The sequence below is a fragment of the Magnolia sinica genome, chromosome 7 (assembly GCF_029962835.1).
Source record: "Magnolia sinica isolate HGM2019 chromosome 7, MsV1, whole genome shotgun sequence".
NCBI lineage: Eukaryota > Viridiplantae > Streptophyta > Magnoliopsida > Magnoliales > Magnoliaceae > Magnolia > Magnolia sinica.
The window spans coordinates 55,010,714-55,032,837 of NC_080579.1; the positions used below are offsets into that span (position 1 = coordinate 55,010,714).

General features: G+C 38.8%; 1 protein-coding gene across 3 annotated transcripts in view; it reads right to left on the reverse strand.

Moving 5' to 3' along the window:
- Positions 1–22,124, reverse strand: part of LOC131251359 (uncharacterized) — a 46,507-nt gene that overhangs the window by 524 nt on the left and 23,859 nt on the right. The window lies entirely within an intron of this gene.

A 22,124-nucleotide genomic window follows, 5' to 3' on the forward strand; every position in this document is an offset into this window, starting at 1 on the left:
TACATCACGTACATGGGTCAATAGTCGATGGTCTAAGAGCTAGCGAAATGATACCCCACTAAACCTAAGGGCACATACTACAGCATTCAAAATTAACCACCCGTCATCACCATATGCTATGAATACATGATTAGTCAAACTATTATTATTCCAATTACAACCAGCCAATTTAAGTAAACTCAAAGGTCGCTACGGGGGCTCGTCACCTAGCATCGGCAGACAGCTCGAGCATAGTGTCCCATTCCCACCATCCCCGACTAATGAGATTTACCGCCTTAGGATGTTTAATGTATGCCCATCGACTAGTGGCCAATCAAATTCAATACATGGGAATTACCATTGTATGGTTATATGAGAATGAACCATGAAAGCCACACAGGGAAAATATCAAATCATGGGACAAATACTTAAATCGAAGTGGTAAAAGGTTGCACGAAGTAAATATTAAATCGAAACGGTAAAGAGGTTATGTAGGGCAATGTTAAATCAGAGGGATAAAGAAGTCATTCCCAAGGCCATGTAGGCAAGACAACTTATGGATGGTAGACCCACATTGGTATTCCACATCCCAAATTGAAAAGGCCGAGCTATATGTCCTAGAGGGGGGTGAATAGGACTATGCCAAATTAAAATGATAACAGTGGAATTTAAACAATTAAAGGAAAGATAGCACTATAAACAATCCATAATACTGGAATTAAATACAATCTCAAATGTATGAGTATTGAGAGATTAATACAGATGTTATTCTAAGGATAACCTTACACCAAAAACCAAAGGTTTATGCTAGGAAAACCTGATTCCTAGAAAGGTCTGTGTATCAAAAACTCAAACTTGATACAGAGGAATAAATAAATAAATAGCAAGAAATGAAATCTATACTATTACAATATTCCCCATAATGCTTGAAATGTAAAAGATTACAACATTCACATTCACAATACATCACATAAACTTGAATGATAAAAGATATAAAAAATAAACCACATATCCACAAAACACAAAGAATTATAGTGGTTCTCCTATGTGTACACCAACTATTAAACAACGGCCACATAGCTACTCCACTCCTAATATCCTCACACAGTGGATATTAGCATTCACTATGAAAATAGGTTTTTCCAGGTTCACCCAAAACCTTCACAATTATGTCTTTCAAGTGGGCTTACACAATTCAAAAACCCCACACTCTGAGTTTTCTGCATCTCCTCGGATAACCAAAACTAAGAGATTTTTCTGGCATAATCTCAAAGAAACCAAAAACAGAAGATTTATACAAATGTAAAATACCTGGATATTCTCCTTTTGTTACAGTCCGGAAGAACCAAATCGGAGTAGAAGTTCGAATATAGAAGTTCAATGTCCACACTCACATATGAAATGGTTCTAGTTTCTAAATTAATTTTAAATTAAATCAAGTTGGGCTAGCTCTATTTGATTGATTCCAAGAAGTGGGAACTCTTCAATCCCTCTTTCAAATCAGATTGGAATGCAAAATACAAAATCAAATATAAAAAGGTAATAAAAGAGAATATTAAATGAGCACAATATAGCTTAAAAAATGACAAACTTATCTCTCAGAGTATCCTATTGATTTAGCTTGAATTGAATATCAAACTCTGAAATTCGTCGTCTATTTATAGCTGAACAAATCGCATTCACGACTGGTCCTGAGGTCTCCACAACTAGTCGTAGAACCAACAAATTTTTGAAATTTAGGCGCGATAAGAGAAAGTCGTTCCATGACTGGTCGTAGGCCATCCACGACTAGTCGTGGGACCTCCACGACTGGTCGTGACCTATCCACGACTAGTCGTGAGGAACTAGATTTAGGCGCTGTAGTTTGAGTCGTAGCTGCAGGACTGGTCATGAACGAGTTGAGCACTGTTCACATAACCGGTCGAGCAGTCTTCAGGACTGGTCGTGACTTAACAAAAAATTTTAAAATTTTAGAACAACCATATGACTGTTCGTGGAATTTCTTGGACTAGTCGAATAGAGTTCAGGACTAGTCGAAGAACAGTACAAATACTTATAAAGTGATTCAATTTGAATTATGTGTTCAAAATGACCTACCCTAAGGTCAATCTAAGGTCTTTCATACCTTATCCATGATGTATGAACATTGAACCATCTTTTCTTCAGATGAAAGACGATCTTTGAAGTTCATAAAGCTTGAGATCTCGACACATAATAAAGCTTGAACTTGAGATCTTTTGAAGCTTGATTTTGTAGTACTTGAGTTGTACTTCACCTTGAGTCTTGAGTATGAATAGTTGACTTGTCTTTCGATGTCGCTTTAAAACATTGAACTTTGAAGCTTAAAGAAGTGAACAATGTACTTAATCTTGCATTTCTTGAAGTAGATCATTGTTCTAGACTTGAAGCATTGTCCTTATACATGTGATGCATTGCCTTGAATAAATATATCAATGTGCTACACAAGACACAGATTGTGGTTTTGGCACTACAAATTTGTCAATCAAAGGAGCAAGAAACCATAGCACTTACAATCTCCCCCTTTGTCAAATTTGTGACAAAACACACTCCATTAAAAATAAGAGAAGCATTACATGCTCAATAAAGAATCATGCACCATATATAAACAAGAAAGTATAATGCACTAATTACAGTAACTTGAACACACCATCATGAAATAGTTAAAACACCTCCTGATTTACTCCCCCTGAGTAGCACAAAAAAAAATAATGCAACTACCTACAAACCATATCCATATCCATAAGCAAGCATAACAAAACATAACAAAACATTCTCCCCCTTTTTGTCACAATATGACAAAGGAAGCAACTAAGATATGGAAGAGGAAAATAAACATAAGAGGAATAAGGAAGCAAAATAGTCAAGATATGAAAGATAGAAGCAAATAATGTTCATATAAAAGTAACCAACATGAACCAAGTACTTCCAAAGTCAGTTCCACAAACTGAAAGAAAGCAAAGTATCATAAGAGCTATTACAGGCCAAATGAGAAAATACTTAATCAGATCCAAAAGAGGGAGCAGGAATAGATGGATCAATTTGGTGTAAACCCTTGTTAATGCGCCTCATATATTTGCGCATATAAGTAAATTGAGAATCGTGGGTTACATGAATCTAAGTCACCTGTTCCTCAAAAGTATGTAACCTCTAAACAAAATCAGAAGGCTGATAGTCAGGGTCAGCCTCATAATCTGATTCAAGCTCATTAAAGATATCATCCATGTTTATATCATCTGGAGGTAAATCGGCTTCTTCTTCATTCACTGCTTCAACTCCACCACCCACATCCACTTGGCCATCAGCCAACCTCAAATTCATCTTGTTATTATTGGAGTTGTTGAAAATAAGGTGATGAATAGGAGCCTCTCTAATAGGCATAGCTACTAACATATGAGTGGCTAACACAGTCATCAAATATACAAAAGGAATATCACTATGTCCAGGATGGAGATGAAATTGAATGATGGAATGACAAATTAAAGAAAGAAGACAGAAATTTGTACCAGAGATGATGGAATGCAAAATCCTAACCATAAAAGAGGTAAGTTCAGTTTTGTTACTAGAACATGGATACAGATTTGAAATAAATATTCGATGAAGAATCCTATATCTGGGTAACAAGTAGTTTGAAGCAAGCGCATTCCCATTTTGAGTCCATTGTGCATCCATGTTACATAATGCTCTAGTAAGCAAGCATTTTTCTGATTTAGAAGGTTTCTCAACCAGAGAACTAATAGGAATACCTTCATCATTGACAGGTATGTCCATTATGCCGAAAATCAAATATCGATCAACTTCAAATGGGCCTTCTCTAGTTGCTATTTTAAACGTTAAATTCTCTATTGAAAAATCAGAAATACAAGTGAACATAGCTTGCGCAATAGACCGGTATGCCGGCCCACCCTAATGTAGAATGTTATCCCATCTTACAGATTGGAGAAGAGGAAGGAGACCAAATGGAGCAATATGTTTAATATGCACAGGACGTTCAATAATCACATTGTGCAAACGTAAATCCCATACATACGAGGGATCATCTTCGGGTGACCGAAGGTGGCGCCTTATGATAGGAGTTGATCTAGATGAGGAAGCACCATGGAAAGTTTTCTTTTTACCTCTAGCATCCATTTGCAACTAAGAAATGAAGGAATTAAGAGTTTACAAAAGATGTAGAGAGGGTTTCTTCAAAATCAAATTTTGGAGAAGAAAACCCCAAAAAATTTAAGAAAACAAGAAATAAATTACTCCATGTGTGAAAATGGAGTGATATTAACTTGAATCTACAAGAAAAACAGAAATAATGGACTAACCTTGAAGAATCAAGAAGGTGGGTATGACCGGTCGAGCTTCAACTCGTTGGAGAGGAAAAGCAAATGAGTAAGAAAGGGCTTTTTCCCAAATTAAAAGCACCAGCGCTCTACACGACTGGTCGTGGGACGTCCTCGAACGGTCGTGCTACGAATGGTCGAGTACGTCCTCGACTGGTCGTGTACAGACAAAAATATGCATTTTTCACATAATTTTGAAATTTAAACAAATATATATTATAATACAGAAATACTTGAATAATCAATTTAAATTGCACATACCAAGATCAAATTTCAATTTATTAAACCTGCTTTTGTCGAGCGGTTTAGTGAAAATGTCAGCAAGTTGAGTCTCGGTTAGAATGTATTCCAATGAAATTGTCTTTTCTTCCACTAATTCACGAATGTAGTGATATCTAATATCAATGTGCTTGGTTCGTGAATGCTGGATTGGATTTTTAGATATATTAATTGCACTGGAATTATCACAATATAAAACCATTGAATCCTGTGCAATTCCGTAATCGCTTAACATTCTATTCATCCATACAAGCTGAGTACATGCATTTTCAGCTGCGATGTATTCAGCCTCAGCAGTTGAGAGCGAAACGGAACTTTGCTTCTTCCTAAACCAAGAGACTAAACAGTTTCCAATATAGAAACAACCACCACTGGTTGATTTTCTATCATCGATATTACCAGCCCAATCAGCATCTGTGTAACCAGCTAATTGAACAATAGTATCATGTGGATACCAAAGACCCAGATTCGCTGAACTTGCGACATATCGCATAATTCGCTTAACAGTAGTTAAATGACATTCTTTATGATCAGATTGATATTTAGCGCAAATTACAATGCTAAAAGCAATATTAGGTCTACTTGCAGTTAAGTAAACTTCCAATCATACTACGACGTAATTTAGGATCCACACTTTTACCTATAGAGTCCTTTGAGAGTCTTAATATAGTATTCGAGTATCAAAAATTTTACCATTCTCAAATCTGAACTTTTTAATTAAGTTCAGAGCATATTTGGTTTAAGAAATAAAGATACCATCAGGTTGTTATTTCACTTGCATCCCTAGGAAATAATTCAATTCCCTAACCATACTCATTTCGAATTTAGATTTCATAAGACCTGCAAACTCAACACTCAAGTTAGTACAGGTAGATCCATAAATAATATCATCAACATAGATCTGCACTATTAAGATATGATCGTTATGTTTCTTAATAAACAGAGTTTTATTAACACTTTCCATTTGAAAATTATGAATAGAAACTTAGTCAATTTTTCGTACCATGCCCTGAGAGCCTGTTTCAAACCGTAGAGAGCCTTTTTTAAGCAATAGACATGATCAGTATTTTCAGGGTCTTCAAAACCCGTTGGTTGTTCAACATACACTTCTTCATGCAGATCGCCATTTAAAAAAGTACTCTTTATATCCATTTGATAAATTTTAAATATTCTAAAGCAAGCAATGGATATACATAGTCTGATTGATTTAAGACGAGCTACTGGGGCAAAGGTATCATCATAATCGATGCCTTCAATTTGAGTATACCCTTGTACAACCAGTCTAGCCTTATTTTGAATTATATTCCCAAGTTCATCAGACTTATTTTTGAAAATCCACTTAGTTTCAATAATGTGTTTATCTTTAGGTTTAGGAACCAAGTACCAAACATCATTTTTAACAAATTGATTAAGCTCTTCTTACATCGCAACAATTCAGTTTTCGTCAATAAGAGCTTCTTTTACGTTAGCCAGTTCTATCTGAGATGTAAAGCACACGTAATTACATATATCTTCTAGTTGTCTATGAGTGCGCACACCAGTGTGAGGGTTTCCAAGAATCTAAGTGGTTGGATGATCTTTGACAGTCCTCAATTCAGAGTTATTTTAACTTGATGAAGTATCTGATTTGTTAATTAAAAGAACTTCATTATTATTTGAACTTGAGGCAGGTGTATTCAAGTAATCGTCAATGACCACATTGATGGACTCTTGAATGACACCAGTCCTTTTATTCAGTACTCGATATGCTCGACTGTTTAAAGCATATCCTAAAAAGATCCCTTCATCACTTTTGGTGTCAAACTTACCCAGATTTTCACTGTCACGTAAAATATAGCACTTGCTGCCAAAAACTCGAAAGTATTTGATAGTAGGCAAACCACATTTCATAAGCAATTTTATTATTTGACTTACTTGTATAAACTTGGTTGATTATATAGCATGCAGTATTTACGACTTCAGCCCAAAGATTTTTAGGGAGCTTCATACTATTCAACATTACATTTGCCATTTCTTGAAGTACTCTGTTTTTTCTTTCAACAATTCCATTTTGTTGTGGCGTTTTGGGCGTAGAGAATTCATGTGATATTCCTTAATCGCAACATAATTTTTCAAAACTGCTATTCTCGAATTCTGATCCATTATCACTACAGATCTTACTAACTTGAGAACTTTTTTCCGTTTGGATCCGTTTGAGAACTCTTTTTACTTCATCAAGGATTTCTGATTTATCCCTTAAGAAGGCTACCCAAGTGAATCTGGTAAAATCATCCACGATTAACCGTATATATTTTTTCCCACCTCGACTCTCCATCCTGGTTGGTCCTATAAGGTCCATGTGGAGAAGTTCAAGTAGTCTTGATGTGGCATTGGAGTTCACATTTTTGTGAGTACTCCTAGTTTGCTTGCCAATCTAGCATTCGCCACATATTTTATCTACTTTTTGTAATTTAGGTAGACCTCTTATCAGTTCTCTTTTGCTCAATCTATATAAATTGCGGTAGTGTACATGTCCAAGGCGTTTATGCCATAATTTAGTCTCATCGGTATGGACCATGTAACACGTTTGATTAGATGAGCTAGAGTCACTTACAATATAGCAGTTTTCAGAAGTTCTGCGACCAGTTAATATTACTGAACCCTTTTTGTTTAAAATTTCACAACCTTAATTAGAAAATTTTACGCTATGATTTTTATCGCATATTTGAGAAATGCTTAACAAGTTGTGTTTTAACCCTTCAACGTATAAAACATTCTCAAATAAATGGAGGTTAGAGAGTTGAACCATACCTTGGCCAATAATCCTGCAGTTGCTACCATCACTAAATTTGACTGAACCATCAGTCATGTCTTTAAGAGTGGTGAACAGACCTTTGTCACCAATCATGTGCCTGGAGCATCCACTGTCTAGGTACCACTTTGAATGGCTTGATGCTTTGAAAGCCGTGTGGGAAACCAAACAAGTAACTTTAGGATCCCATTTCATAACTGTTTTGGGTTTAGGAGTATAGTTAGTCTTCTTATGGTTGTAGTTGTTATAAGACTGACATATTGAGTTAGATTTTAAGAGCTCCTTAAGTAAATCAATAATTTTCTTAGCTAAAGGATTACAATTCTGATTTTTATACTTGATATGGTTGCTTTTAAGTTTTAAGGATTGAAATGATTTAACATTTTTAGAATAATTTTTATTTGAACTTTTCCCCTTTAAGTTTGAAAACTCTCCTTTCACAAACTTAGGAGGAGTATTCTTCTGTTTAAGAGGAATATTTCTGTCGTAGCCCAAACTGAATCGGTCACCACATTTTCTTGATCAAGACAAAAGCTTTTCTAACTTTGGATCACCTTGAGTATACCTCCATGTATCCTTTAAACTCAAAAGTGAAGAGACTTCAAGTTTAAGTTTTTCATTTTCAAATTTAAGATTTTCAATAAGGGAGGTTTTGAAATCTAAATCGCATTTAGATATTTCAAGACAATCTGAAATGTGGGATTTTTCTAAAACAAGAGCATCAAAATTTTCTTTAAGTTTCAAAAACTTTTCTTTCTGAAGTTTTAATTTAACAGCAATTTTACAACTTTCCTTATAAAGGGCATTATAAGCATCTTGAAGATCATCTTCATTTTCATGATCACTATTCAGATTTTCTTCACTAGTTGAATCATCATGATCTGAAAAATTGAACTTGGCTAGAGTCATAAGGGCTTTAACTTCATTACCTGACTCATTTTTAGAATCTTCTAATTCAGAAGAGGCTCAGTGCCAGAAGATTCATCCCAAGTAGCCAACATTCCTTTCTTGTTAGATTTGTCCTTTTTAGGACACTTGTTTGCTAAATACCCATATTCATGGTAGTTGAAACATTGACTGTTTTTTAATGATTTTCAAGTGTTAGATTTAGATCTTTTCTTATCATCTGATTTTTGAAAATCAACCCTCTTTTTACTTTTGAAAATTTTGTAAAAAGTTTTAGCTAAAAGGGCCATATCATCTTCAAAGTTTTCAAAATCTGAATTACTACAATTTTTTTGAGAAAAATATTTAAAAGATTTAAGGGCAATATATTTACCTTTAGGAGCTTTAAAAGCTAACTCATAAGTCTATAAAGAGTCAACTAGTTCTTCTACCCTCATATTGTCCGTATCACGAAGTTCCTGGATCGCGGTCACCTTTGAGTTGAACCGTTCAGGTAGTGAGCGTAGTATCTTTGCACACACTTTACTTTCTGGAATTTTATCACAAAGACCCCATATAGAGTTTACAATGTCATTTAATCTTGTATAGAAGTCCATGAACATTTCATTTTCTTCCATATGTATTTCCTCAAATTTGGTTGTGAGGATTTGGACTTTAGATTTCTTGATAATTGATGTTCCCTCGTGTGTCATTTCTAAAATATCCTAGACTTGCTTTGCAAAATCACAGAATATAATTCTTTTAAATTTATCCAGTGATAGTGCGCAAGTGATTGCATTTAGTGTTTTTGCATTGGCACTACTCTCACTTTTCTGAAGAGTGGTCCAAGAAAAATAAGGTGTTACTCTCATAGATTTTGATCCATCGATACCAGTTACTTCAGTATTATAAGGGGTCCATTCAGTCACTGTGTCTAGCCACACACTTTCATCCATAGATTTTAAGAAAATCCTCATTCTGGCTTTCCAATAGGCATAATTGGTGTCATCAAATGGTAGAGGCCTAGTGACTGAAAGGCTATCAAAATTTAACATCTTATAAATAGCTCAGATCGATTAGCTCAAGAAATAAATCCAAAAATATAACAATTAAAACAAGCTATTAGGCTTTAATACCACTTGAAAAGGCTGAGCTATATGTCCTAGAGGGGGGGGATGAATAGGACTATGCTAAATTAAAATGATAACAGCGAAATTTAAACAATTAAAGGAAAAATAGCACTATAAACAATCCACAATACTGAAATTAAATACAACCTCAAATGTATGAGTATTGAGAGATTGATACAGATGTTATTCTAAGGACAACTTTACACTAAAAACCAAAGGTTTATGGTAGGACAACCTGATTCCTAGAAAGGTCTGTGTATCAAAAACTCAAACTTGATACAGAGGAATAAATAAATAAATAGCAAGAAATGAAATCTACACTATTACAACATTCCCTACAATGCTTGAAATGTAAAAGATTACAACATTCACATTTACAAATACATCCCACAAACTTGAATGATAAAAGATATAGAAAATAAACCACACATCCACAAAACACAAAGAATTATAGTGGTTCGCCTGTGTGTATACCAACTGTTAAACAACAGCCACACAGCTACTCCACTCCTAATATCCTCACACAGTGGATATTAGCGTTCACTATGAAAATAGGTTTTTCCAGGTTCACCCAAAACCTTCACAATTGTGTCTTTCAAGTGGGCTTACACAATTCAAAAACCCCACACTCTGAGTTTTCTGGATCTCTTCAGATAACCAAAACTAAGAGATTTTTCTGGCTTAATCTCAAAGAAACCAAAAACATAAGATTTACACAAATGTAGAATACCTGGATATTCTCCTTCTGTTGCAGCCCGGAAGAACCAAATTGGAGTAGAAGTTCGAATATAGAAGTTCAATGTCCACACTCACATATGAAATGGTTCTAGTTTCTAAATTGATTTTAAATTAAATCAAGTTGGGCTAGCTCTATTTAATTTTGATTCCAAGAAGTGGGAACTCTTCAATCCCTCTTTCAAATCAGATTGGAACGCAGAATACAAAATCAAATATAAAAAGCTAATAAAAGAGAATATTAAATGAGCACAATATAGCTTAAAAAATGACAAACTTATCTCTCAGAGTATCCTATTGATTTAGCTTGAATTGAATATCAAACTCTAAAATTCATCGTTTATTTATAGCTGAATAAATCGCGTTCACGACTGGTCCTGAGGTCTCCACAACTAGTCGTAGAACCAACAGATTTTTAAAATTTAGGCGCGATAAGAAAAAGTCGTTCCACGACTGATCGTAGGTCATCCACGACTGGTCGTGGGACCTCCACGACTGGTCGTGACCTGTCCACAACTGATCGTGAGGAACCAGATTTAGTCACTATAGTTTGAGTCGTAGTTGCAGGACTGGTCGTGAACGAGTAGAGTACTGTTCACACGACCGGTCAAGCAGTCTTCAGGACTGATTGTGGCATAACAAAAAATTCTAAAAATTTACAACAACCTTAGGACTGGTCGTGGAATTACTTAGACTGGTTGAGCCAGTACTAGGACTAGTCGAACAGAGTCCAGGACTAGTCGAAGAACAGTCCTAATACTTATAAAGTGATTCAATTTGAATTATGTGTTCAAAATGACCTAACCTAAGGTCAATCTAAGGTCTTTCATACCTTATCCATGATGTATGAACATTGAACCATCTTTTCTTCAGATGAAAGATGATCTTTGAAGTTCATGAAGCTTGAGATCTCGACACATAATGAAGCTTGAACTTGAGATCTTTTGAAGCTTGATTTTGTAGTACTTGAGTTGTACTTCACCTTGAGTCTTGAGTATGAACAGTTGACTTATCTTTCAATGTCGCTTTAAAACATTGAACTTTGAAGCTTAAAGAAGTGAACAATGTACTTGATCTTGCATTTTTTGAAGTAGATCATTGTTCTTGACTTGAAGCATTGTCCTTGTACATGTGATGCATTGCCTTGAACAGATATATCAATGTGCTACACAAGACACAGTTTGTGGTTTTGGCACTACAAAATTTAACAATCAAAGGAGTAAGAAACCATAGCACTTACACAAATAACCTCCAAGTCGAGAGTCCATCTCTAACACATTTTGTCTCGTTACATCCTAAGTATGGGCTCACATACACAAGTGGAATTTTTTCACTAATAGGTGTAGTGAAATGAGTTCCAAGCGACTTACAACAATTCATTGACATATAAAAATGTATGGTTACAACATGCAAAATATATGTTAATCATTAAGTCCATAACTATCACAATAAATCATAAATCAAATATATAAGCTATAAATTGGAGTTTAGATGGAAACTAATCTGTAAGAAGCTATCAATTGTAATTCAAATGTATGATAACCCTTGAGATTCAATAATTAGTGTAAGTAATCACAAGTTATAAGATAGCAACTATAATTCAACAAAAACTATCCCTTAAACTAATTAGGAAGTGGAAAGCTTAAGGGGAAGAAGTTATCACCTTGTAAATCAAATTGCCAACTAATGATACTAGGAAGTGCGCGTGCCTCTAGAATCAAATCCTCAAGCTTGCGCAACCCGTATGTTAAGGGGAACTTGATGTCGATATAATCATGTCCTAATAATCTCAATTGGCTCAGTCCACACATGATCACGACACGATTGAAACTACCAAGGACCAATATTGGGTTAATTTTAAAACAGTAACTGAGACTCACCTAGCCAACTCATCTAGACCAACTAGACAAAGGTAACTAGTTTCCCCTTGCCTAGAGTCAAAGCAATGCTACGCAAAGGCCCACTTTCTGAAGTTGTTGGCTACGATTGGCCCCGAATCCAATCAACTAGGCGTGTTTTAAGAGGCAAGCTCCCATTTGAAGGAAATATATTTTCTACAATTAATTTCTTAATAAATTAAGATTAACTCTAACCTATCACCAAACTTTAATCAAATGAGCGGTTGAGGCTTAACTCACCTTAAAAAACTAAATCTCTCTTAGTCAGAGAGAAGCACGACCTACTTATGGCTATGGATTCGGATCAATCCCTGAAAACATAAATCAAACACTAATTCATTGACTCAATGACCCACTGGTGTAAGAAAAGAATCCAACTCAACTGAGTTGTCCTATAAATTAGTGTAAGAGTGGGCTTAAACTAACCCAATGGGGGCCAGTAGCTTGAAGAGGCCCCAAATCCAACCTCCATCACCTATTGAACTTGGTGGGGCAAATGGCTGAGTTAACCCAGCTACTGCCTCAGCATTTCTACCGAGTTAACTCGTAGCAACCACATGCTCTCCACCTTGGCTCGGCATCATATCAAACAGCAACAATGCCTCAAGATTGACTCAGCGCTTCAGGATAACCAGTCAGAGATGACTCGGTTCTGCAACTCAGTCAATAACCCGACACTCCTACAAAATCTCTCTTCCTTGAGTTAGCTAGTCCGGACCTTGATGAACCTAACACTCTCCGCTGAAAGGTCGATGATAATAGAACTCAACCCGAGACCGACCAGATGCTGCCTCAGCTCAGGTGAGTCAAGTCGACTCGGCAGCCATGCAAACCCACCAACCGTTCTTGCTCTCCCTCTCTCTTTTATTTTCTGATTTTCCTCTCTTTTTACTTTTTCAAGGACCCCCAACAGCAGGTTGGACTCACACCAAAACAGACGCAACTCAGCAGACTCGGTCCGTTCTCGACTTGAACCATGTTCGCGACTCGGCTTAACGTGGTGTAGCACCACCACTCAGCCCTCTCACCATCTCTCGAGTTTTCTTCTTCTTCTTTCCTTCTTTCTTACTTCCTCTCTACTACGGCTAGAAGACGCTCTGGCTCGACCCAGTTCTACCCCAACTTAAGACGACTCGGTGCAGTAGAATGATGAGGAAGGAGACCCGCCATTAATGGCAAATCTCGCTACAGAGCTCCTTCCTCTGAAATGAAAGCATTGGAGGATCTGAATCAATGTGAGAGAGCTAGAGGACATCAACTTTTGAGCTTCAAGAGGTTTTTTTGTTGGTTTCAAGCTTGGAAGTTCAATCGAGACCTCTCGAGCAGCCGCAAGAAATGGGAGAGGATCCCATTGTTGCTTGATCATTTTGTGAGACCCGACCCGAGTTCTCATGTGTGCATGCATGTGTGTGAGTATGCATCTCATGTATTTTGGTCCCGCGGTCCTACCAGTCAAATTCCGACCACCCACGACCTTTAGATAGTGATTGTGGTCACCCTTGAGTTCGGTCACATAAACCCGACTCGGATTGACCCAAGACCTATGCCATTATGACCGCATCATTGCTGCGGTTCCGGCGCCGTGTCTCATGCATAAATCCGACGTGTCCATCAAAAGTTATGGGCCGCGCATTATTTGAACCGTTGATTGCATTTTTGGTGGGACCCACCTGATTACACATTTCCCCATGTGCACTATTCCCCATGTAGCCACCTTTAGCCTAGCAATGATGGCTTCTTTTCTCAAGAAAATCATGATGAGATTAGCTTCTCTAGGCAATGATGAGCCACCCTATCCCATGAGCAATGATTGTTTTCTCTTTTCAAAAACTCATCTTTTTCTAAGAAACTAATCATTTTAACTCTACAAACTCTCTCATCTCCCTCTCTCTTTCTTCATTTCTCTCTTCTCCTCTTTGCAAATGTCCTCCAATGTCCACCATTGCTGAACTTTTTCAACCCTCTTTCCTCTTCTTTCCCCCTAGATCTAACCATCAAAGATCCATCATCACCATTGAACCTCCTTCCTTGAAGCTTGAGGAGTATGGTGGTTGAAGAATCTTGAAGATCCAACACGTGGGTGAGCATGTAGGATAGATTGCATGGTTTTTCTTTAAAGATCTTTTGTTGTTTCATATGGAGAGTGTAGGACTCACCACATCAATGTTGAAGGTCTACCACTCCTTGGATAAGGTTTTTAGCCATCACTTGCATGCATGCGATCTTGATGGGGCCATTCTCGATGGACCCCATCTTAATGAGATTTCCTTTCTTCTTCTCTTCTTCCCTTTCTGTGATTTGGATGTGATGATTATGTGGCCCACCTGATGTAATGACCCTGAAAATTTTGTGCTAATCTTTCCTTAGTAGCTTTTTGGGATAATTAGCGCTTAACTCGATTGCTTGTGAAATTTGCATCAATCACTTTAAATTGTATCTGCATGACTCTAAACCTGTAGATTAGTTAACGCTATATTACTCTGAAATCTGGGATCCATCGCTAAAGCCAGTTGCTCTTGGGATTTTTTGGAAGTTCTGGATCGGACCTGGACCGCGCGTCGAAAGTCCGATAGTGATGATCTTAGGCTGTTGCGGTCACCATGTTGGGCTTGACCATCACCTCAAAAATCAAGTCCAAAGGATGTCATGGGTCGATTTGATTGAGTTCGGAGTGAAGAGGTGAGAATGGTTGGAAATTTAATGAGATTTTATGAAATCTGAGTCGTGTCGCTTGCACGACGATTTTAAGCAATCTGACCGTTGGATTCTGACCCAATTTCACCCTCTGATCAGGAAAGATGGCCCAGGCATGTCCTTGTGCTTGTGGACCTGATCAAGATTCGGTGACCGTTGAATTGAGTGTGGTCCGCCACGGCTGATCTGAAGATTCGATCGGTACGAAAACTCAGCTTGACCTAGATCCATGGTCAGTAAGCTTAAGTCTGACCTTTCGTGGTAATAGGCCCACCGGAAGTGCTTCGTTGGATCGTGAGAGGCCGGTTTTTGTTATACCCTAAGTATACCTTGGCCCTGGGGTTATTTTCATCAATATTAGGCCTATTTATAGACCTTAAAACCCTAGCTCTCTTTTCCATACGAATTTCCTAACCCTACCTAAGAAAGAGAGAGGAAAAGAGAGACTAAGTGAGAGAGAAGTTGGTGAATCATCTTAGATTCTTTCCTGTTCTTCTTCTTCCTTGAACCTTCACTTTAGAATCGTTATTCTGGCGATTCTGAGTTCATCTTTGGGTAAGTTAACCTAACCCTAATATGTGTTAGAGCTTAGAATAGTCTTTGTGTGTTGTAGCTCATTTCTATTCTTGCCTTAGGTTATCCTGTTGCCGTTGACGAAGACATATCGTCTGAAATCAGTTCGGTGTTCTTTTCTGGCTTAAGGTGCGGACTTTAAGTGTATAGGTTATGGTTTTCAAAGCTTTCAATGCCAGTTAATGGTTTATTTTTACTATGGATGAGATTTCACATGCCAAATGTTATGTTTATTTTGCGTTCCTGATATGCATGTGTTATATTGAGATTTGTGTATTCTATGTGTATGTATAAGTACCGTATGCATATAAAATATGAACATGTGATTGCCATGATTATTTGTCATGTACTTATGCTTATTGTATGTGCGACAACTCCTTGGTAAAAGGAATTGTCCAAATGTGTGTATTTCAACATACGTCATGTATGTTGAACTATGTACTCTTAACTGTTTGTAGAAATGCCTGAATGATCTAAAGTGTAATATATTATACTATTTACGGGCATTGAGAAGTGATTCTCAACACTCCTATTGATGTGTATGATTTCTTTCATGCTAGTTACATTCCTTGTTGTTTAATTTCAAGTCTTGCTTATGAGAAATTCCATATTAAGTTGATTTCCTTCAAATGCTTACATACCACATGATTTGAGTTGTTGTTCCATTACTATTCCAAATTGTAGATACGAATATCTGTTGTAGTGGAATGTGTGTGGGACTATGCATTAGTCCAGGAAATCGATAATCGACCTTAAGATCGTGGCTGAGGTTGCTTTCGCCACGTAGGACGTATTAGATGAACCCGAGTCGTATTAGAATTGTTGGCAGTGGTTTGGCCACGTAGAGTGTTTGCGCACTCTATGTCGTTCAACCCAACATGCGCTCGTGCTAGTCGAGTTCGTCAAGTAACCCAATTGTCCGATGTATGTTCACCATGTATGGATGCTATTGCTTGAATCTAGGGTACCGAACTTACCAATGAAATCCTGTTAACTATGGTACCTTGATTCGCTAAGACTCATGAGCCGGACATGGTGGTATGGGACACCGTGGTCAAGCTGTCGGCCTACGCTGGGGTGACGAGCCTCCCCGTAGTGACCAGTGAGCAACCAAACTCGTGAGCCGATTATGGTGGTATGGGACACTATATTCGCGCTGTCGGCCTACATTGATTGGTGATGAGCCCTTTGTAGTGACCTAGAGCATACCTGGATACCGCATTGAGGTGACGAGCCTTATTGTAGTAACGATGGTATGCTGGGCGTGCATTGATTGGTGACGAGCCCTTTGCAACGAGCTGAAAACATATGATCGTATGAGATATCTAGAATTGACAACCCTAGAATGGATCACTGTTTGGATGGTGATATGAGGAAGGTACCTTAGCTTCCCAATCTTGTTGTATGAAAAAGACTAATAACAACTTGGTAATCATGTTCATGCACCGCATTTGCATGTGCTTTGTAGATGTGGCGCACTTTGAGGCGATGTCATGCATAACGTAAGATGAAGACGCTGAGGGTGTACGCGTGAGGGCACGCATCATTCTGCATGCATCCTTGCATTAACAAGAGTACTTAGGACATTTTTAATTGTTCTGCTTTATCATTACTACTTGATTGAACTGATAACATGTTAACCTGTGCTTTATTGTTTCACTGAGTTGATTACTCATTCCCACGTTCTGGGGCAGTGTTAAACACCCACCAGACTCTGTCTTAGTTGCTGATGTTGCAGATGTTGATGCGACTTCTGAGGCAGAGCGGGAGATTGATGATGATGAGGCTACTTTCTCTTTTATGCAATTTTCAGACGGGTTCTAGTGAGCCTTGTTCTAATGCACGAGATGCTGGGATTTCTTTTGGAAAATAAATGATGTAATTTGATACTTGTAATTTTGATAGCAACACTTACTTTACGACCTGGTATGTGTATGTATTTCAGGGATTCACACATGTACACATATATTTCTTTAAGTCTTCCGCTTGCTTTCTTCACTTATCCCTGAATTACATCTGCACTTTGGCTTAATCTATTCCATGTTTTATGCACTAATACAGTCAACATATATCCATCATTAAATATGTTGCATAAGTGATGTTTTGGAACTCGGGAGCTGAGTTATGCTCGACCCCCGAATTTCAGGGCGTTACACCTGATGTGCCATGCAACCAGGATTTTCAAATTTTTGGGACACCCAAGCCCAAGTTGCTGGACACCCAGGCCCAACAGTGCTGCCTAGTTTCGCCGCTTGATTTGGAAGGCCTTTGGGCCTAATTCTGTGGATTTTCTTGGGGAGGGGATGGGCCTGGGAGTTGTGTGACACATCAGGGTGAACCCTACCTTGTGGAATCTGTGATTTATTTTCCATTTATTAATTTTATGGGCTGATCTAGCAGCAACATGTTGCTGTCCAGATTACTGGAAATTTTTTTTATGTTGTAATATATGGGTTGTAGGCCTTGTTTATGGTCTCTTTTTCCTTGATTTCTTAGACTTCTCTTTGAGGTGTGGACCCCACCTAAAAGTATGTTAAACCACACCTTCAAATGTCCCTGTTTGATCACCCAAAAGGGTGGGCCAAGGAGGGTGGACGGTCTAGATTTTTCTGGACTGTCCAGCCACACTGTTTGCTGGAAAATCATAAATATCAGCCTGATTTTGAAATGGTGGGACACCTTTGTGGACCCCACCTTACTGTATACTTGTATAGGAAGGTTGGCCTTGCATTTTTTCAAATTTACATAGACCTGGGCCCACTCAAATGGGGTGCTAAAGTCAAGGACAGCAATGCTGCAGCAGGAAAATAAAAATCTGGACCTTGCTGTCCATAAATTGCAGGAGTTAAATAAAATATTTTTACTATCCCAAAAATTTTAAATTTTTGCAGGGAGGTGTCCCACCCATGATAGGACCTATCCACATAATTTTTGGGCCAAGGGATCCCATTTGGGCATCCAAAAGGGTGGGCCAATATACTGGACTGCCAGAAATTTCTGCTATGCAGTCCAGCAGCATAGTCCCATAAAAATAAAATTTTAAAAATACTTTCTAAGAAGGTGGGTCATATTTCTGGATCCTACGTTGTTGTAGGCTTGATGGGAGACCTTGAGTCCAAATTTTAGGAATTTTGGAGGCCCAGAACCCACCCATTGGATGGCCCAAATTCAGGACAGTTATATTTCAGCAATATTTCACCTTGGATAGATTGTATTTTTTAAATTAATTTAAATACTTCTGAGTATCCTAAAATCATGAAAATTTAGAGAGAGGTGGTCCACCCATGGTAGGACCCACTTACAAATTTTGGGGCCAATGGAGCCCTGTGTACACTGTGACGAGGGCCAGACTGGCCCACCACGTTTGGACGTCCAGATTAACCAGATTTTCTGGATAGTCTGTTTTATTTAAATTAATTAAAATACTTTTGACCGTCTAAAAATCATGAAATTTTGTGGAGTTATGCCCCACCTATGGAAGGACCATCCTTCAAATTTTCATGGCCATCGGGCCCCTGTACTGACCGTGGTATGGCCTGTAAATTTGGGTCAGTTTTTGGGCAAATACCTAGGCCGGTAGGACTACCCACCACGGGATGCCCCTACCTTGGGTTGTTGTTGGGCCTGTATTCCAGCAGCATGACCCACTTCTAATGTCTATTATGTATTCCCCTCTCATCCAGTGGGACCCACTATGATATGTGTGGGTCACCATAGGCCAATAACCCATCTGGATTAAATAAATTTCTAGATTCCAGCAGGCCCAGGAAGTGGGTGGGCTGGAATTCCAGCAAGGGGCCTAAATTCGCTCCATAGTTGATTGTTTTGGAGCTGTTGTGGCCCATCAGATTTAAGGGAGTGTTGCACACACTCCCTGTCTTATTTCGTTAGACATTTTTGGGCGTAATTAGTGCCTCTTAAGGCCCACCTTTGTTGTGATGTTGGGGGTTGGCCTTAACCAGATTTTTGGTAGTTTTATAGGCCCAATGGGCTGGAAACCTATTTCTTGACCCAAGATCATGCAGGGCCTGACCTTATTGTTTTACGGGCCCAACGGTCCATCTACAGACTGACCATGTGTATTTATTAGTCGTGATGCTCTCATGAAATGCTTAATTATGGGCTGACGTGGCAATGCCCACACTGTCAGTATAGGCCTTGCCCATGTGTATTCTTGGGTTTATGGGCTGCCCTCAAGTCCACCATAATGTATGAATTGGATGGCTTTTGTTTTAGACCATTTCTTTAAGGCCCATTATGTGATATAGTATATGCATGTTTGTGTTAGCAAGTAAGCCTTGTGGACTCGGTTCTTTTGGATAGGCCCATTGATCTAGGGCCTATACTCTCCTATCTATTGTGATGGGCTTAGGGGCAATAATACACAAGAAGACGGGCCCTTGGCTGCTCACTAAACTGACCCTGTACTTAGGCCAAAAGTGAGGCCCAACTCACTTGTGTTAATTGTGAAACTTGCCCATGTAAATGAATTACTGGGGTGTCCATGAAGCCCACCACAATATGTGGAATAATGACCTTTGTGGTTGGGCTCAAACCTTACTTGAGGGCCCACTATATGGCCTATGAGTTGGGCTTGGTATATGGCCTACTAGTCCACACATTGCTTAGGCCTTAGATCTTTCATTATATGAGTAGTGGCGGGCTACCTCTTGGAAACCAGTTGAGGTTGAATGTCCTCATGAATGATCCTAAGGCAGGCCCATGAGTTTCTCTATGGATGGTTAAAGGCCCACCATATACCCTAGGCCATTTGTTTAAGGATCAATGTGAATGTATGTGGAACCTACCTTAACGCATGTTTGGTCCAGGCCATCCAAGTCTTGGATCGCCCGATCATGGAAGCACTCTTTGCCTTGGGTTGCTACTGGACTCCCAGTCCATTAGTAGGCCCACTTGATCTTTCATGATGTATGCACACCCTCCATCTGGTGGGGCCCCCTGTGAGTATTGTTGGCCTTCATGAGATTATTTGACTAATTTCTAGACCTTAGCAAGCCCAGGAAGTCAAATGGGCCAAAAGTTTATCAAAGGGCCTTAGATGTACAATTTTATGGTTAAAACTTTATTTGGCTGTGGGGCCCACCATATTGAGAACTTGTGTACGTGTTACATGCTTATGTTTTCTTATAATCTTTGGGCTTAATCAGTGCATTCTTTTGGGTCACTTTTAGTGATCTTATGAGGACCCCATCTTAGATTAGATTTCTGGGGCATCCCATAGGCCAAGAGTGGGCTGGGACGTCCCAGCTTGGCCCAACCATATATTGGGCCGACTTCCACCATTTTGATGGACTCGTGGGATGAGATAAGGATAGTATTGGGCCCTTGGTTGCCCACTTAAATTGCTAGTTATTAGGCCGATGTACTTGGGCCTATTTCATCCAAACTTAAACTTATTTTTTTGGGCCGTATATTGTGTACGCGGGCTGCCCACCAAGTCCAACTTAATGAATGGATTCTATGGCCATTGGGAATTGAGCCTCGGGCCTTAATTCCCCTCTTAGAGTCCATGTTGTTAAAAGTAGTATTATATTTTTATGGCCTATTATGAGAAATATATGTATGTGTTTACCTTTATTTTTATCATAAATGTAGGCCTTAGGCCTTCTATCCATATAGTTCATAGTTGATATGCCTTTTGGGGATTGGTAGTTAAATGTCCCCATTATGGACCCCTCTAGGCCCGGTTGTATTTAAGAGTGATTGGATAACCATCTTAGACTCTTGCTAGGCTCATTTCTATATTACTTAGACCCGTAGCTTGTATATTTAGGCTCGTGGGCTACCCCAAGTAAATGGGCCCCCACTAGAAGTTGGATTCCTTAAGGATATTGTCTAAGTACCTAGTCTTCGTTCCTTTTTGGATAGGAGGAATGTAATTTACATTGTATATCGCCATATAGTGTGATTAAATTTATCCTCATGACCCATGTACATCATTGTATGCTTGGTTGACATTATGTGCATGTGGTCATATTGTGTCATTGGGCATTACATGTTACCTTCTCCGAGGGACGTAGTATTCCCTCTTGAGCACGTTGGATGCTTGGAATTGATGCATGGTTGATTATGTGATTTATGTATCTGGCATTGCCTAACATATGAGTATTATCGCTCTTGCTTCATCAGGGTTGTAACCTCCACAGATACATCATGGATGGCCATGTTTGGACACTAAAAATGTTACTTGAGCATACCGGGTGCATAGGATGCCCATGGGTGAAATTTTCAAAACTTCCATCGTCCCAAGGATCTGCTCCAACGCTATGACCGGGTGGAATATCTGAACGCACGAGGGCCTTATATCGTTAGGCCGCAACTCCCACTATCGTGTAGTCGATTGGATTGGGGTGTAGCCTTACTCGCCTGATGTAATGAGGCATTGTTAGGCTGAGTCTGACCAGCTCGTGAATGGGTTCGCTACCTTCAGGCCTTACTGGTGATTGGCTGTCTATAGGCAAGGTAGTGAGGTCTCTTACGCTCGTTTGACTGTGCGGGGTCTGCAGAGCGGCAGTCATCCAGCAGTGTAATAGACCCCGGTGATTTCCTTATGATGGAAATGTACTTGATATGTGGGTTGGATATGAGCACTGGCATTACTTCACATTGCATTGCATCGGTTGTATAAGCCTCATATTGCATCGCCTTGGCATGGCGCCCAGTACCCTTTGCATTACTGTACTCATTGCATCATATAGCCTTGGTATGGCTTCCCACATTATTATACTACCTTTGTATAGCTTCTTGCGTTCATGACAGACTTGGTAAGGTTAGTGGTGTTGGCTTTGAT